The following is a 14,598-nucleotide window of genomic DNA, read 5'->3' on the forward strand; positions in this document are numbered from 1 at the left end:
TTGCTTTTCCTCAGATTTTCACCAAAATTGACTCAGAACATCTTCAGTCCGTGTCAGAAATAAGTTTGGATTTCATGTTGATAGACCAAACCTGAACTGTCAGTCATGCTCTGATGCTTGCTTAGCTCCTTTCTTTGCCTCTCTTGTGCTTGGCCCCATCATTGCTGTTCGCAGCTATTACTATTATTATTATTAACATTTTTTTCACAAAACTTTTCCCAACCTCCTAACTCTCCACATTTTCTGTTCCCTCAAACTCTTCCCAACTGTTTTTCTCTCGGTCTGTATAAATCACACCGAGGAGATTTTTGCTTACATAAATGTCAGGAAACCGGGTGGGATGCCAGCCTTAAGTGTGATGAAGAGCAACGTGCAGGAAAAGCAGCAGCTAACCTTTAAAAAACTCATTCTGCTCTCTAAAGGACATGTGTGAGAACGCTCTTTTTTCTGTAGCTTGTTTTAAATGCCACAGGACTCAGATGAACAAAACCACTCGTGTCATCGGGTTATTGATAGATCTTTGAATTACGCTCGGGTTCCGTGCACATCGTTTATATTTTGCCCCGAAATGAAAGATGGAGAGATGCGCATTGATTAAGGAGCTCTGAGGAACCTCATTATGGGTCGGCGTGGTTGTCAAGGACTCCAGTGACGATCATAAACACTCTGTGTGTGTGTGTGTGTGTGTGTGTGTGTGTGTGTTGCTGAGCAGCCATCTTGTCAAGCTTTGTGATCACCCACAGCTAACAGATAGACTTGGAGATGCAGTGAGAGACTCATCAGAGAGATCAATCGCAGAACATCGATTCCTGCAGGACTGCACCAGTCCTCTGCATCTTCACAAAAAAGTGTGTGAGCAGCAAGAGTGTGTGTGAGTGTGTGAGTGGACACAGACAGAGCTCTGAGTTTATCGATTCCATCCCCATGGAACACTTGACAGATAATGCGCTCTCCATCCAGGTCTGAAGCAAGAATGAGAACGAAGAGCAGAAGAACATCAGGAACCTGTACGTCGTTTAGGTTTCACTTCCTGTTATGCCTCTGGTTTTGCCTAGTTTCTGCTGATGATCTCTAAATCTTCATTTGCATATTGGAACATGATTTGCTCTTAGACTTTATGATGTAATACTTTAATTTGTTCTGTTCAACACTCAAGCATACCAAAACTTTTAGTGTAACACATGACTGGGCTTGTTTTTTTTTTTGTGGGGGCGGGGCTTAAAAGTGCAGGTTTGCATTCATGTAGAGTTCCATCCAAGCCGTGGATCGATTCCACAACTCTGTACACCATACAGTTTGCAAAAAACGGTTGCTTCTAAGGTAGCATCATCTGTTTTAGTGTTTTATATTGTTATTTTCATTTGGTACCAGAAAGCAGAAAAACTGATGCATATTAATTATTGCAGTTCAGCTCACTTTTAAGCAACGCAGTGTAAACAGGAAGCTGCTTTTGTTCACATCATCACTCCTGGTTTAACTCGTTGTTAAACAGCGCTCGCATTCAGAGCCTCGTTACTAACTCGCTCAGCTTAGCATCGCTAGTGTCCTGAACGATAAGCCTAGGCAACGATTATGCCGAGTCCTGTGTGCTGTGTGACGAGCACACGTCGAGGAATTGGATTTGTGTTGGTGATGTGAGCCAGAGATCACGGGAGACACGCGAGGTCAAACGAACCTGCAGTCAGCGTGTCGACCCCCACTGTAGTATCAGGAGCACTGATTTAGAACCGTGATTAAAATTTGAAATTCCCAATCCTTGTGTAAATACAAGAACATAACACACACCTGTCAGCCAGTCAGTCATGAAACATGCTAATGATATGCTAATTAGTGCACAAGTAGCAAATATGAGCATGTTATTGGCTGCAGCTGTCATGACAATCAGCAGTAATTGTAAAACTATATTTCTGTGACATGGTTATGGCAGTGTTACACCACACAGTTATTTGTTGTTAATTAAAGCTAAACCTAATTACAAACTTTGCATTAAACTGGAGAACAGGTTTTTTTTTTTTCTTCTAGATTCTGGTTCTAGATACATCTATAGATACAGATTTATTAAACATGCTAACTTTAAAAAGGAGAAATGTGTTTCTTACCTTTTCAGCTCAGCTTGAAACTGCATGTGTGTGTGTGTGTGTGTGTGTGTGTGTGTGTGTGTGTGTGTGTTGTCTCTGTATTACTTTTATTATTATATTTCTGACACATCCTTGGGCACTATTATACACATCTCAGAAACGTTTTCCGACCTCTTAGCTTTTCGTTTTCTTTTAAACTTGCGTTTTGGTTTTCATGACCTGAAACACACCTTAAAACGTTCCCGAGATATATCTGGAGAGGATGGAGGTGAAAACCTGATCTTAACCAATTTGAGAAGGTCAGAGAGGTGTTTCCAACCATCTCCACAGAAAATGGGTAAAGAACACTTGGAGGAACCAGTGTCAGGTGACCTCTAACATCCATCTGCACTCTGTGGAAAATGGAGGCCATTATCCAGCACTAGATCTTTCTCAGAAGACAGATGGAGGGAAAATTTAATATTTGATACTTAAAGTTCTCAAAAGAACCAGTATGAAGGATCTGAATGTGTGATTAGTACACTGCATGGCTTTACCATTAACATGTGTCCTAATCAACACAGTGTTGGGTTTGGACTCATTGTGATCAGGACAATCTTCCATGTACAGGTACAACTCTACAGCAAAGTCTTCTATGAACCATTAGAAAAAAAGGATAAATTAAATTTCTTAGCTTTCTCTCTGATAGGAACCAAAGAACCATTGAAGAACCTTCAGAGGGAAAAGTTGTAGAATACTAAATGGCGCTTGATTGAATATTTTTATTTAGATTTCTTTCTTTCCATTTTTCTCCTAGTTTACAATCTTCAAAATTTTAGAACTACTAAGCTTTCCTTGGTTGTCCCTCTGGAGAACCTTTAAGGTTGAAGTTTCTATGTACAGCCCTACAACAAAATGTTTTGGAAGGTTCATTGGGGGTTCTTTGAATAGTTACGACTTCTTAGCTTTTTCTTTGATAGGAAACCTTTAAAGGTTCCCTCAGACCGACAAACTGTAGAACACTAAAACAGTGCTAGATGGAACAATTTTGTCTAGATTTTTCGAATGAGACTCTTTAGAACCATTTAGGTGTCTTTGCTTTTCCATCTGGAGAACCTTTAAGTGTTTTCCTCTATGCAACCTTGGAAAAATGGGTTCCTCAAGGGTTCCTTGAGTAGGTAAGATTTGTTAGCTTTCTGTCTGATAGGGAAACATTAAGAGTTCCCTAACAGGGACAAATTACACTAGAACACTTCATGGTGCAAGATAGAATTGTTATTGATTTCTTGAAGGTCAGACAGTTATTTAGAACCATTAAGGTTTTATGTGGTGGGACCCCAAAGTTTCTGAAAGAGTTCCCTAAGTTTTTCCAAGAAGTCCCTTAATAATCTAACGAGTGCTTAAAGAACCTTCGAGAAGTTTTTTTTTAATTATTTTCTTGTGAGTGTGTCTATTAACTAGGTAAGTGTTCAGTGCAAATTCTCACCTAGATTACAGTGAATGAATGAATGAATGGCCTTCTGTCCAATCAGAATCCAGATTTCAACAGTTCTGTGAAATAAATGAACCGCTGATTGTCTGATGTAAGGCTGTGGGCCCAGAAACTCAGCAAAGGGCTGGACTTGAACCACCTATCCTCATATCCTTGAATCCTGTCTGGGGCTTGAACCAATTAACGGTCGAGTTAGTTGTCTTACCTTTCCTTACCATTTTATTGAACTGAAATCCAAGTGGAATTCCTGCACATTGTGTTTCCATGTTGCTGGTTTCTCCAAAACCTTTAACCAGACGCTGTATGAGAGCAGAAATGTTTTGTTTTTTGTTTTCATTTTTCCTCAGATCTGGGCCAATTACCGGGTGCCAGGCTGTCGGTCTGGTCTCTCTGACCCCGCACCCTATCTCCATCACCTGTAGAGCAGCCAGCAGGGACAGACTCAGACTCCTCTCACTGCCAAATTACATCCCGGCAACGCTTCAGCCGCATACAAATGTCAGCTATTCAGCAGCTCATAAAGGCGGGGAGGAGTTAAATGTCAAGTAACGCCTTTTAAACTAATTGCCGTCGGTGTCTATCCACAAGCCCGGAGCTCTCTTGATTAACGGCGAAGGTGGGATGCTCGTTAGCAGATGCGGCTTTTAGCTTCGGACGCTATTGTGTTATTATGAAAGGGGACATGAAGAGAAGGAAAAGATGGGAAGTGATTAGAGGAGTTAGATTAGACAGAGTTCGTATGCAGTGTCATGTCATGGCTGCTGATGCAAAGAAAATTGCCAAAAGGTTAATGAAGGATTGTAGGGTTATTTTCAGGGAGGTTTTGAGGGGAAGGGGGGAAATTATGTAACACAAAGTCCTGGTTCTTGTTGGTTGTCCTGGGGGAAAAAGTTAGCGTTGGCAAGGCTAATGGGATTTTAAAGGACACTTGGTGCTGAAGATAAATGCCGCTGTAATTGAAAAAAAAAAGGGTTACAATGAATACATGTTACAGTACAGTACAGCTACTATCGAAATATCCAATCAAGCTCCTCTTATGGGAAAATCCAAAACCCTTCACATGTGAAGGTGCATTAAAAATATATATATATATTCATACAAGATCTGAAAATGTATATTATATAATGAATTATATTATAATATATATTCTATAAGTGGGGCACAGAGGCTTAGTGGTTAGCATCAACAAGTGGAGAAAATGGAGCACCACAGTGACATCACCAAGAACAGGATGTCCCTCCACAATTTAGAAAAGAACAAGACAAAAAAGTACCAGGGAGGCTGCCAAGAGACCTAGAGCAACATTAAAAGGATCTGCAGGAATATCTGATAAGTACTGATTACTCGTTGCATTTAACAACAATCTCTCTAATTCTACACGTCTGGGCAATGGGGTAGGGCAGCTAGATGGAAGCCCTTTCTCACAAAAAACATCCAAACCCAAATAAATCATCCCAAGCCATGTGGCAAAATGTGTCATGGTCTAATCAGAGCAATTCCAAAAAGGTATCGCCTTTGTGTGAAGGTATGTTTGGCACACAAAAAAAAAAAAAAGAAGAAAAAAAAACACGACCAGAAGTACACCATCCCCATGGTGAAGCGTGATGGTGGCAGCATTATGCTTTAGGACTGCTTTTCTTCAGCCAGAACTAAGGCTTTGATCAAGGTGAAGAGAATCATGAATAGCTACAAATACTATTTGATTTTAGTGAAAAACCTTCAGGTGTCTGCTAGTAAGGTGAAGATGAAAAGGAATTTCACCTTTCAGCACAACAACGATCCCAAAGCACGCGCCCAAATCAACTAAGGAACGGCTTCACCACAAGAAGGTCAAAGTTTTTGAATTACAATCTGATGGATCTAGAATGTTTTTGCATGAAAGAGTGGGAAAATATCACCAAGTGAAGATGTGCGACGCTGACAGACTCTTACCCAAGAAGACTGAGTGGTGTAATAACAAAATCAAAAGCTGCTTCAACTGAGTATTAGTTTAGGGGTGTGTATACTTATGCAACCAGGTTATTGTAAGTTTTTGTATTTTCCGCTAAAATATTTCTGATTGTTTTTCAGTTCATTTTAACACGTTGTAATTTCACATCGAGGGTGGAAGCAGTTCTGACGTGCTTCATCTTGGTTTCATTTTTCGCAACACGAAAACCTGCCGTTTTAACTCTGTATATCCTCCGTATAAATATAGAATATATAAACATTTACACTTGCCATAAATGAAGAATGTGCTGAACAAAATGACACATTTAAACAAAAGCACATACTACAAAAAAATGTAAAACACGTGAAGTGTCTAAACACCAGCTGTGTAAATTTCACATGATTTGAATCACGTGATCATTCACTTTGACGTGTCTGGATGTAACGCTCGCGCCAGTTTAGGTGAAAAAGCATCTGAAGAAATTTCACCATCCTGATGTGTTTTAAATGTCAGACGCCACTTAAATATCTACTGATGAAAATATCCAAGTCTCCAGTATGACCGAGTGTGAATGGGGAAAATATTGACTTATGCTGAACTGAATTAGAGTTAGGAGAGGAATGTACGCCTGGGCTGGATGAAACGGAGTTTAACGAGCTTGATTAATTACAGAAAACACCTAAAATTAAAGAGTGGGTAATGGACGTGTTCCTGACGTCCTCAGGTAATAAATTCTGATCGTTGGGATTTCTTATACACCTACGGTTGTGTTAATAATAAGCTATTATTAATACATGGATATGTCGAGTGCCTGTGTATTTGATGAACAGAAGAGAGCTGTTTCTGTATCTTTTACACATTTATAAATAAAAGAGTACTTCTTATAGCAGGTTTTTTTTTTATCCTGTGCACTACTTTTCCTTCTCAGACGGTTCAATGTTTCTGTAGCAAACTAATAACGCGTCATAATTCTTCCACAAAATCGATCAGAATGCAAGCACACCAGAAAATAAGCCATGAAAACAATAATTTAGCGCTCGACATGAACCTGATCACTCCATCAATAAAAATCAAGAAAAATCCCATCTGGACCATAAACCTATTAAAGAGACGAGGAATAAAGCAGGATATAATGGCCTCCGTTTCTTACAATACAGATGAAGATGGGACGCTGTGTGCACCGAGCTCGGAGTCGGTCCGTCATCACCGAACAGGGTAAAGAAAAAAAAAACAGCAGATTTTCCAGCCGGCTGAAAAGTAAAAAGGATTTTCTCTCAGCGGGAGAAATCAAACGCTTGTGCTTTCGTATATGTGAGTGCACGGTTCAGACTTTAGGCTTTAATGAGCGCACTGGGACATAACGGCTACTGGGAAGTCTTTACGTTCCTCTTTATTTTAGTTACAGAGCTCGATCTTTGGCTCACACTTCCCTCGCTGGTCTTTGATTAACGTTTATTTAGCCAAAGTGAGCGATGTCACTCATCTCCGTTCCCCATTTCGGAAGAAACGCTCACTTCTCTCTGAGCTTTTATTCTTCGAGAATGAATAATACCTAAAAACCCGTGCTCGAGGCTTTACACCACAGCGCTGTCCTTTCTGAAGTCTCCATTCTCGTATAGTTTCATTGTCGAGAACAGCTGCTTGATGTTGACGTGATGACGTTTCCTTCCTGTAAGGAGTCATTTGTTTAACATTCATGGAAGGAGTCTCCAGTGTCAGCGCTTTGTAAGAGTCTGAGGTAAAGCTTTAAGTTTTCCGACATCTTCGGGACAGAGGATGGACGCTTTGCGGTTTTTGAAATGCGAAATGTGCAAGAGAAACAACCCAAGCAGTGAAAAAAAAAAAAAAACATAAACGTAAACAATATATACAGGGCAAAAACATGCAGACTAAGAGCGAGGCTCGCGACAACAACAAACGCTTGACCCTGAGGTGCAGAAACTTATTGTAGAGGTGCTAATGAGGCTGAGACGAGATACAGGTGTGAGTGCTCGGTGAGACAGGTCATGTGACGTGCTAGGGCTGATGGTGAAGTAGTCCAGCGCCGATTTCAGCATAACCACGACAACAAGCTGCGTGTTTTGTCTTTTTAACTTCAAGAGAGAGGATAAAGAGCGGGCTAGTGAGGGAAAGACTGTTTATAGCTGCTATAGCGTAAGTGAGAACAGGAAATAACTTGTTTCACGGATGTTACACAGCATTAAATGTAACCGTAAAGGGATAAAAAATACGATGTGATGTTCTTTAATTAATAAATATTGTATTTGACACTTGAGGAACCGCTATACGACTGATGAGGAGTGTGAAAGTGTGAAGACGAGAGAAATTAAACAAATTATAAAATGATAAAAGAGTTTTCATAAGTATTGACATGATTAGGTTATTAAGCACATTTTCACAATTATTACTATTGTATATGTCTCTTTCAGACAGTTCTACACTCCCTTATTAGGAGCTTTTTGATGAACTCTACTGCAGGAACCAGGAACCATATCTCAGGAATCCCGGTTTAGTTCCTGCTCCAGATCAGGAACTATTGGGTCGGAGCTTGCAGTAGCGAACATCTCTGATTGATCAGAAATGAGATTCACATAATGACTGACCTTGCTAAAGTAGATATTAATGGATAAAAATACCCACCCGTGTTTGACTTTCAGTGTTGCTTTTTACTCGTTTCTAATTTATTTAACCTTGGTTTGTTTTTGTGTAAGATTAAAAAGCTTTCACTGAGATTTTATTCATGATTAAGTTCTGGGTTGAGAAAGGTCAAGGCCACTTGTGTTTATTTCTTTAGTCTATTTTTTTTAAATCATTATTATTATTTTCTATTTTTGTTTTACTTTGATGCAATCACCAATTATTTTTTAATGACCAGTCTGAGGTTATGCTTTTGTCCTTTAACCGTGTAATCTTTTGTTCTTTTTCTTTAAAAAAAAAAAAAAAAAAAAAAAATAGTTTCCTCATATTTATTTTGGATTTAAAGCCTGAGCTTTGGGAATAATGTTGTATCTAATAAGCTGTGCTCTTACAAGCATTAAATGATAAAATAATAATAAATAAATAAATAAATAAATAAATAAATAAACAAAATAAACAGTTTATATTTGTGCTTTATTTATATCTTTTAAGATATATATATATATATATATATATATATATATATATATATATATATATATATATATATATATATATATAATTTATTTATGTTAATTTATATATAACTTTTTTATTATTATTGACATTTAGTGCTGCCCCCCCTTGGTCACAGGTGGTACACCTTTTTCAGAGAATTATTTATTTCTTAATTGCCAATTTATCATTTTCCTTCCTTCCTTCCTAATATTTAGTGCTGCCCCCTTTTGGTCAGAACTGGAACATCTTCGGTGACAAATTCAATAAAAACAAGGTCAATTTATATATAATTTTTCTTTCTTTTAAGCCTTTATTGCTGCTCCCCTGTAGTCACAGATCATGTGCTTCCTTATAGAAGCATTCAATTAAAAATGGTCAATTTATCACTTTATTTATATAATTACAAAATAACAAATAAAATATAACAATTTTACATGTTTTATTAATTTGTTTATTGAATTAGTGATGTGTTATTGATATATATATATATATATATATATATATATATATATATATATATATATATATATATATATATATATATATATAGTTGCGTCGCTGCTTTAGTCACCGATCCACTGTCCAAGTGTTAAATCAAAATGTCTAACTTTATAACCTGACTTTACTTTTAGTAGCATAGTTGCTGTTCCTGTTGAAAAATCTACTGTTTGGAGAGAAGTGATGTCTTTTTTCCCCGCTCAGACAGGGCCTGCTTTGACAGGCTGCACAATTGCAGTATAGATCGTCTCTGGGTCGAGCTCCAGCTCCTGACCGTGACACTGAAACCTGCAGAGGTGTGAGAAACGTCTCCAGCTGAGATCTCTATATCCTTTCTGCCTTGTTGGATGGTGAGGCAGCAAGCGAACAGTGGGACGTGGAACAAACCGCAGCGTGGGCCGACTGCGGGCTCGGACGTACCCGTGCTCCGACTTTACAGGCTTTAGCGATTTTAAGACTTCCTGCTATTTCTGCAATAATATATACAAGATACAGCATAATGGAGGAAAATGTCAGGATGACCAATAAACAAACCAGTGAAATGAAGTCAAATAAATAAAATAGTAAATTGATTGAATGAGGAATAATTGGATTTAATTGGATTTAATTGGATTTAATTGGAACCCATGGGAGATAAAAAGCAAAGCTAATATATCTTATGTCTCACACAGGGAACACAAGCGGGTATAACTACACTGACTAACGAGGGGAAATGACAACCAGGTGGAAATAATCAGCTGCCATAGCAACCAGATAATGAGAACAGGAACCGTAGTCCATATAAGCAAAGCGGGAGCTAAAAAAGGTGTAAAATAGGACAGAATTAGAGAAGATGTGATCAAATAAATGTGAATAAATTAATATTAATAAATAATAAATAATAGTATGATCTGTAGTCTGAATCTGAATGAATATTTAAACAACAACAACAACAACAACAATAATAATAATAATAATAATAATAATACAAGTAATAATTTAAAAAACATGAACTCAAGGAAATAAACCAAGTACAAACACAGATGTGGTGCTTCCAGTAAATACATAAGGATTTAGAAATAAATAACTAGATTAAAAAATTTTGTGAACTGATTGTGAATTTTGTGACTCTATCTATCTATCTATCTATCTGAAACAGAACACATGCTTGCAGAATTCCAGATGTTTATCCAGCTTATAACTCAAATATATATATATATATATATATATATATATATATATATATATATATATATATATATATATTGTTGTTGTTGTTGTTGTCATTATTGCATTTGGGTTAAATCGAGGGGGTGGAGTTGTGCTAGTCAGGTGAAATTTAAAGTCCATGCTAGTAAAAAGCATTCCCTTTTTCAAAGTGGTGAATCAGTGAATCAGTAGTTAATCTGCGTTTAAACATTTTCCACCATCTGTCAAAAAAATGTGTTTATGATTTTTAATACCATATACAGTAGTGCTGCTCAGATTCATAAATTTCATCTCTATTTACATCAACAACATACACGACTGAAGCCCCGCCCCTGGCCGTCACATAGGCTAACACATGAGGTATGTCTCATACTGTATGATGTCATTTCCAGCAAGGGAACACAGTGAGCTTCGATACTCCCTGGTTTTTGTGGTGCATGGTGGGATATTTTTTTTTTATTTTTAGGGAGAGAACATTCCAGTGCACCGGAAGGATTTTGCGATTGAGACAGACCTTGAAATGGTCGACTCCCCGATCAGTCCCCCGATCAGTCCCCCGATCAGTCCCGCGATCAGTCCCCCGATCAGTCCCCCGATCAGTCCCCCGATCAGTCCCGCGATCAGTCCCGCGATCAGTCCCCCGATCAGTCCCGCGATCAGTCCCCCGATCAGTCCCCCGATCAGTCCCGCGATCAGTCCCCCGATCAGTCCCCCGATCAGTCCCCCTATCAGTCCCCTGAGACACACCCATGGTGGCTATAATAAGTGGTTTAGCGTGATAAGTCACATGGTATTTATGACTGAAATGATGTTACCCTGACCGACTCCGATCGATGGACAGATCGATGTGGAGGTGAGAACAAGAACCCATCTGAAAATAAATAAACAAATAAAACAGGAGACATGGAATTGGCGAAGCTGCTTCTGCCCTGTGGTTCAGCGCACGGCGGCCGAGATTAAAGCTTTCCGTTTTTTCTTTGTTCCGGGCAACGGTTGTGTCAGACGGAGCTTACATGATGTCACACCAGGTTCTACGCTTCGCTCTGGGAACGCGAGGGAATTCTCCTCATCTCACACCAGGAAACTAACGCCTGGAGCTTTTTTTTTTTATGAATAAAACAACGAGTTTCACAAAATGTGCAGTATTTCTTTTAGAATGAACAGTTTTTAGTTTAAATGTATTTCACCAACATGTTGATTAAGGTTAAGGGTTAGGGTTACATTACCCACAATGCTGTATAATTACCTCTAGCTTCATCTCTACCTCAAGAGAGTGATGCAGCAGAGCTTTAATCTTTTACTCCGTCCAGATCGATATCAGAAAAGAAATCGCAGCTTGTCGTCTTTTTCGTTCCAGCTTTACTTCTGACTGTTTACAAGGTTCAATAAACACATTTCTTCCTTTCAGGTGGAACGGGAGCGCGTTCGTCCGAGCTCCTGTTAAAGAAAATGGATCAGCACTTTCTGACCAATCGGAATCCAGAACGAGAGGCTGTATTTCAAACAGGAAACGAAGAGGACCGGCTTGTTGTGTTCTTCCCTCCACACGAGCTTCATCTCGCTTCATTACGGTTTACTTCATTGTCTGTCTCCTGATTAATGGAGCCTCAGGCGCAATTACTCAGGAGCGAACGCCACACACGAGTGATTGCGCTCCGGCGTCATTTCTCAAAATCTGCCGTTCGGTCGGGCGCGTTATTAATAAGAGTAGAGAAGACGGGTGCGGAGAGAAATGAAGAGGGAAGAGAAGAACGGCGGGTCGAGATCGGGCTCCGTTTCAGACCCGTTGACTTGGTTATTCTCACCTATGTTTCAGGAATGTTTGGAATATGAAAACGATTCGAGACATGTAGGCTTTATAGAGAACGAGAGCGTGACATGAAAATATTCCTTCACGCAGAAATGAGAAGAGAAAAATGAACTGCTGAAGTAGGATGTGTAATATCGAGCCTGGATTCACAGTCTTATAAAATAAAAATTAAATAACACAAGAATACATACACTAACTTATTAACCAGTTAGCTAATAATGCTAAAATGAACACACGCTAACACCTAGCTTACACACATCTTTTATCAAAGCTAAAGCTAACAGCGTAGCAGAGACTTATTTCAGGACAGTATTTATACTTCAGTACTCTGATAACAAAGCTGGCCTGCTGTGTTCTGATTGGTCAGTTGGTCAGAAGGTATAGAAACAACCATAAATGGACGTTTATGTAACATTTAAGGAAGGAGTCTCCAGTGTCAGTGCTTTTTAACAGTCGGAGGTAAAGCATTCTGAAATCTTGTCTCTCCATCCTTCTCTCTTTTTCTCACCTCTCTTACTCCTGACTCTTTCCTCTTTCACTCTTCCTGCTCGACTATCTCCTTTTTTGCCGTCTCACTCTTTCCTCTCTGTCTTCCCCTCCTTCCTTATCTATTCCTCATGCCCCCTCTCTTCCTGTCACTTTCCCTTTTTCATTCCTTTGCACTCATTATCGATCTTGTCCCCTCATTCTCTCTTTCTCCATTATTCCTCCCTCTTTTATTCTCACCCTCTCTTGTTTTCTCCTCTTTATTGCTCTCATCCTCTTATCTCTCTCTCCCTCAGTCTTTCTCCATCTCTTTTTTCCTCATCTGCCGCTCCTGCCGCTCTCTGTCTCTCTCTCTCTCCATACTCCCCCATTCCCGTCCTATCTCTCGGTCTCTCCTCATCTTTCCTGACTCCCACTCACTCCATCTTCCTACCTATATCCCTCTCACTCTCTCCACTATGTCTCTTTACCTCTCTTTCTCATCTGCCTCTATTTCTTCTCACTCTCCCCATGTCTTCCTACATGTCTCTCCATCATTAATCTCTCTCCTTATATATCCTTCTTTCACTTCCTCACTCATGCTCCTTCCCTTTTTCACCTGTTTGTCCTTGTCTGTCTTTCCTGTGCTCGCTCTCTCTCTCTCTCTCTCTCTCTCTCTCTCTCTATCCTCCATCTATTCATCTATTTCCCTCCTTACATGTCTCTTTCTCATTTTCTCTCGTTCCTGTCTATTCCTCTCCCTTCCTCCCTGTTTTGCCTGCTTTTTTTTCTCATTCCCTCACTCTCTCTCTTCCTTGTGTCTCCCTCTATCTGTTTTATTTCCTATATCTCTATTTCCATATCTCTTCCTCTCACCCTCTGTTCTCATATATGTCTCATTATCTCTCTCTCTCTTTCACTCGTCCTTCTTTTTCACTCTATTTCTTTCCTCTTTATATCTGTCACTTTCTCTACCTCTCTCTTTTCTCCTTCTGTTCTATTCATGGCTCTTCCACTTTATCTCTCTCTCTCTCTCTCTCTCCCCCTATATGTGTCTTCCTCTCACTCTCTCTTCCTCTAAACCACTCAACATCTCTCTCTCTCTCTCTCTCTCTCTCTCTCTCTCCTGGCACTCGGCCACACACACACTTGGCGTTGTCGTCTCCAATTTGGAGTCCTGCTAAGACAAATCTGTTTGCTTTTTGGAGCAACTGATGGCTTTAAAATAAATTTGTAATAAGCGTAGCGTTCGGGTCAGAGTTAGAGGTGAAGTTAATAAGTCGGAGCAGTCAGGTGTAGAAGCGACAATGCAGAGCGCTGAAGCGTCGGGGAAATTCTGGAGAATCTTCTCCACGGTGTTTTATCTCACCTGCACGAGCGCCAGCGTATCACTTTTATTCTCGTTTTGTCACCTTCAGTATCACAGGGGTTTATATCCTCGCCGCTAAAAACCTGTTTCCCTCCAGCAGTCTGTCTCTCCCTCGCTTCTACAGCAGCAGGACGTATTACTCAGTAAAAAAGAACATTAGCTATACAAATTCAGTTTTTATTACTTGTTCTTTAGACGTCTTTAAGATTTTAACCACGTACATCTGTAGTCGAAAGCGTCTCTGATCAGACTGCCGGAAGTCAGACTGCCTGAAATCAGACTTCTATGTTTCATAATAATATGCATATTAGCTCATTATACTCCAGCACTAACCACCAGGTCCTACTTTTCAGTTGCTTTATAAATAATCATGAATTTTAAAAACTTTAATATCACCTAATCAGACAGTCATCAGATTTAAATCTATTTCAGATGCATGCTTTTGCACTTTTATACCCTAATATTCATATACACACAGGCCACGCCTCCTTCACTGAGACTGACAGCCACGTAGATCACTCCTTCTAGGCATAGAGGCCACGCCTCCTACACTGTGACTGACACACACACAATGTGTGTCTCCTTTAATCACAGAGGCTGCGCCCTCTGCAGTTTAACTAAAGCACACAAAGGCCACGCCTCCCTCACTGAAAC

Source organism: Ictalurus furcatus, chromosome 29, assembly GCF_023375685.1.
Source record: "Ictalurus furcatus strain D&B chromosome 29, Billie_1.0, whole genome shotgun sequence".
In the NCBI taxonomy this organism is placed as follows: domain Eukaryota; kingdom Metazoa; phylum Chordata; class Actinopteri; order Siluriformes; family Ictaluridae; genus Ictalurus; species Ictalurus furcatus.